The sequence below is a fragment of the Lygodium microphyllum genome, chromosome 5 (assembly GCF_053477565.2).
Source record: "Lygodium microphyllum isolate KBCC chromosome 5, Lygodium_microphyllum_v1.1.10, whole genome shotgun sequence".
Lineage (NCBI taxonomy): Eukaryota > Viridiplantae > Streptophyta > Polypodiopsida > Schizaeales > Lygodiaceae > Lygodium > Lygodium microphyllum.
In genome coordinates, this window is record NC_141139.1 from 149,032,600 (window position 1) to 149,037,823 (window position 5,224).

At 41.5% G+C, this 5,224-nt stretch overlaps 1 pseudogene; it reads right to left on the minus strand.

Moving 5' to 3' along the window:
- Positions 1-2,801: 2,801 nt before the first annotated feature.
- Positions 2,802-4,065, minus strand: LOC148036521 (ribonucleoside-diphosphate reductase large subunit pseudogene; annotated as a pseudogene).
- Positions 4,066-5,224: the final 1,159 nt, after the last annotated feature.

Consider the following 5,224-nt stretch of genomic DNA (forward strand, 5'->3'; position numbering starts at 1 on the left):
ATGTCTGTGGATTGTTTATAACTATCCTAAAACATTGTTTTTAGCCACCAACCAATGCCTAATCTCAAAGGATCATGCCAAGTATCAATACATGTGCAAGAAGCCCAGAATGTAGCCCAAACAAGTGCTGAATGCCAAGCTGGAGCTGGAGCTGAAGTGGCTGAATGGTGGCTGTCCACAAAACAGGTGCAAATTTGCATGTTGTTACTGCGACTCCTACTGGTCCATGTGGCAGATTTGGAGAGGTTGGAGGGCTCAAACATGAGCCAAAGAGGCCTAGGAACAAGCCTCTAGTAGCCCACAACCAGTGGCAAGGAGATATGAAGGTTGAAAGCTTCAATGGTGGCTGCCCTATTTTCCTGGACCTGTGGACTGAGATAAATCTCTAAAATAATGAAGCAATACCTCAATGCCAATGCCTTGATGGTGCCTCAATAGGCTGGGAAGAAGCTTGGGAAGCCGAGGAGTGACGGGAGCTCAAGAGAATGAGCTACGGCTATCAGGGAGGAGACCCAATGCAAGTGGGGAGTCTATGGGAAGCTGAGAATGCCACGAGCCAAGCTCAAGAGTCAGAAAGCCGTGCTTTGATACCAGTTGAAAGGTGAGAAGGATCAAAGCTTGCACTCAAGAGCTATGGCGGGAAAGCAAGAGCAAGAAAGAGAGAGGCAAGAAATGGGAACTCCAACATTCACAATGTGTGACCGGGCAGTGTGCAATGGCGGTGACTATTAGTGTAGTAATACATGAGCAGCTAGGCGGAGGTGGCTTTACCCCCAACAGAAGAGACAGTCTTTGGAAGTGTGGTTAGTTAGTGGCCTAAGTAGCCTAACTCCTTAATCTAGTGGTGCATAGCATGCTAATCTTAAGGATCAAGGGAGTATTCTTAATTGTTGGAGGTTGAACTAGTATAAAATGATATATTTCTTTAGGCCAAGTGGGCCATGTATCTCGTTGGTGTGGGTGCATTTGATGGTTCTTTATTTTAGTGCTACATTAGATAGGTTTGAAGAAGCACATGGAGGGAGCCAATTGTTGCGTGGAAGTTTCTTGTGGCCAATCAATGGTGTCTATAAGAGAGGTGGATTTAATAAAGGGAAAATACTAGCTACACTGGCTGGTATATAAGGTGTTAGGGACTTGCAGATAATAATACAATTGTCCTTTCATCTTCACCTCTCTCTCCAAGCTTTCATGGCTTCTTCCTCTCTCTTTTTGTCTTTCTCTCTCCTTTTCTAGTCTTTCTCTCTCCTCATCACTCTCTTTCTCTCTCTTCCTATAGTCTTTCTCTCTCTTTTGCACTCCTCTCTCCTCTTCTTCTCTCTCTCGTGTCCTCTTCTTGACAAGTGCTTCTCAGGTTCTTGATCCAGTTAGTCATATTTCATTTAGTTCCTCCTTTTCAGTCTCACAAATCCGAGAACTTCAGGTACACAGGTACAGATATGGCATGCAACGTTGGAGTGACCAGTGGTCATTTCTAAGAAGCAAGACAAGCAACATTGAAGACTTTTTAGAAGTTGGAGACATTTCAAGCTTCATCATCTTTCTTTTCCTCTTCTGTCTCTTCACCAAAGAGATCAAGGTCATCGTCATCTTCACCACCAACCTCTATAGAAGCATTAGGAGTACCAGGTGTAGGTGCTAGAGTTCTATTAGAAAACTCCCTAACATGTGCGACATGTAGACTAGCAATTCTAACACCAACAAAAGTTCCTAGAAGACACTTCTCTAGCAAGGCTGAGATGTGGTTGTACCATCAAGAGACATTAACCAGATCAGATCAAGGGGCTTCAGAAAAAGCATAGTATGCTATAACATCATCCTTCGAGGGTTGATACATGGAGATGTAGCTTCGGGTGAGGAGGTACTCATTAAGATCTAGCACAGTGCTTCATTTTTTCTTTTCGACAAGCTTTCCCAGGTTAAGCAGCATAGTGCTCCATTGCTTCTTCCTGGCAAGATTTTCAAGGGTTGTGGAAGTTCTCTCTCCGATGATGAAGGAGCCAAATGACAAAGATTTCATAGGACATTTTGCTGAACTTCTACCGCATCACATCCTAGCTGAATGCATGTCTAGAATCTGAGGTCTTGGAAGCAATGTCCGATGCCTGAGTTACACCCAGTAAAAGCCTTGAAACAATAGTATTCTATGAATCTTCGACCATATTTTTCAGCATCTTCCTTTGTTGATAGCATCAAGGTCTCATCAAACTTAGCATGAAGTTTATCTACAATGGTCAAAAGGACCTTGTCGGAGTATGCAATGATTGCATTTACTAGATGAGACAATTGCTTCAACTTCCTCCCCTTCACTTAAGAAGTGTAATGAGGCTTTTGTTCCATGTCAGGAGCTGCTTTAGATTTGTCTATTACTTGTTGTTTTGTTCATGACTACCTTTTCATGGAGGCTTTTCCAAACAAGAACTTCAGCATAGATTTGCACTTTGGGATTCATTTGTTCTTTCATGAAAAAATACTACTTCGATTATGGTAAAGTGGTTTAGCATTCTTCCGAGAGAGCCATCCCAAAGAACTGATAACACTATGATTGCAAGACTGGTGTGGCTAGGAGTAAATCTCTTGAAATCCCTTAGATAGGCAAAGAAATTGAGGTTTGGGAAATGCTCCAAGTTATAGGCTATGATGACAAAGAGCACATCTAGATCTGAGCAATTGATGTGTTTGTTTTGAGAATCATAGTCATGCGCAGGCTCTAATCATGATGCTTTCAGAGCATCTACATCCTCTAAGGTAATTGCGAATGCTACCTCAAGCATGATTGCAATAACACTTTGGAAATCCTCTCATGTATGAATTATAGAATCATCATCTGCAAAGGTTTCAGGTGGATAGCTTTGGGGCACCACTTTCTTAGGTGGAGGGAAGGCAAAGACATGACAACACTCCTTGATAGTTGCAGTGTCAATAGTGAACTTGATGGGATTAGCAACTACCCTTGTTCTCAAGTAATACATACCAATTTTCAGCCCCTTGGTCCATGTATAAAAGTGTAGGGAGTTCAGCTTTCCAAAATTGGGCTTATCCATGTGTATGTTGAGGCTTTGGCTTTGATTTATATAGCGACCCTGATTTGCAGCCATGTCAACAATAGTCCTCTGTTTGATCTCCCAAATAGTTATGTAAAAAGCTTTCAAATCATCAGGAATTTGCTGAACTTTCTGTGTGGAGCCATTATAGTAGATAATTTTGTTTTTCAACTCTAAGTTCCAAAGCCCCATGTAAGTCAAATCGTTCAGAAGATGCTTGTTCATGACAACAAAATTACCACTGAACACTCTTCAGTTGTATATATTTGAAGTATATGGTTCAAAACATTCATTGTTTCCAAGTATCTAACTTGTTGAGGCTATTGGCATAGGTGAGACTAGTTGCGAATTCCTTACACCATGCTCAGATATCATCTTTGTCAAGGTTGGCCAATCCCATCGATTGAAGGCACCACTTGCCACATATCAGGTTGAAGGACACCTTTGCTAAAACTGGACTTCCTGTAGCATAGAGTCAAAAGGCATTCCCATCAAAATGAAAGTATTAGTAAGACCCCGAACACCAACGCCAATTGGTCTATGATGGAGGTTTGAGCACCTGGCCGTCTCAACTGGTTTGGAAGGATGGGCTTCAAATGGAACACCCTTCTCTCTAACAAATCTAGGTAGTGCAATGGAAGCTAGATTACACACAACAGTTTCATCTAGATTGGTGAATTCCACTATTTATGTGCAGAGGTTAGAAGACTTGATGGTGCCAAGATTCTACTGATTGCTCTTCCTATTTTGCAGGCATCCTTGAACATCATACCCATTCAAATGAGTAGGGTTTAAATTCCCAGACTTGCTAAGTGGAGGAAAATTAATAGCCGAATTGATCTGCAAAACTAATTGAGGAACAACTGGAATACTATGTTTCTGTGTTGTCTTGCGTTTGGAGGGTTCAATCTAGGCAGGAGCAGATGCCTCATTAGCTTCACCAAGAAAGCCAAGACAAACATGTTGCATCTACTTCTGTCAGATAAAGAACTTCAGTCTCTATACATTTGTTTGGGCCCATGCCTGGTTTCTAATCAAAACAGAGCTCATATAGAAAGATCGAACTAAAAGTTCTACAATTACTGATGGCAACTAAGGGATGCTTGCATAGAAAGGTAAAATGAAGGAAACAAATTATCAGTTGCAAGGATGAGCTCATACATTGTGAGATGATGTGGGAAATTGAGCTGCTCCCTTTGGGGTGTTGCAAGTTGCAATTCTTTCCCGCCTCTGATTCTTTAGGGCTTGACAGCATCATCACTGCCTTAGGAGAGAATAGTCCAGATACACCTATTTGAATTGTGTTCATTGGGTCAAGCATTCTTGTTTTGTGTAAGCTTATATTGCACAATTACAGATTAAGAAGATTGCATCTGCTCTGAGAATACACCGAACATGCTACCAAGCTAGAAGCAAACAAATCCGCAACTCCAATAGATACATCAGGCTAGATCTAAGTTGATAGGGCTGAACTTCATCTCCTTTGGAGCCTCCACCAAAACAAGATATTGGCCACTGATTCTCAACCCTTCTTCACTAATCAAAGAGGTAATTGACTCTTGAACTCTCTTTTATTTCCATCCTATTGCTGAGCCAAAAAGCCTATTGTTGGGAGAGATTAAAGTAGTCAATCATGCATTTTATTGAAGGTTTTAATGCTTACATGTTGCCAATTTAATCTCAGTCCTCTCTTAGGCTTTCTTGCATTGAAAATGGTCCATTCTATGTTGACATTTTTCACTATTGTTTAGTGATTATCTCACCCTAATCTTTTGACTTGTGATGATTGTTTGAGCATAAACTAATCTTTGAAATCCATTGTAAATGAGGTGAGATAGCAATGAGTCACTGCTTGGTAAGCCCTACCCTTGACCCTAATTTTCCATTCCATGCATTTCATGAAAAGGTTCAATTCCTATTTTCGAATGCATCTCATGCTGGGTGTTTAATTAATAAATGTTTGCCATGTATATTCCAAGTGAGGAAAAACCCGATGCTAGGCGAGGTGGGCAAGACAAAAGAGGGGTGACCCCCCCTTGCCATCAAAGAACTTGAAGGGTTGCACAACCCAGACTGGGGGAAACTTTGCCCACCTCTCGGTGATCCAGAGCCCGAACTTGTTTGCAAGTGCAGAGATATTTTGGGGACAATGAGAATTGGCATGTCATGATGATGCCATT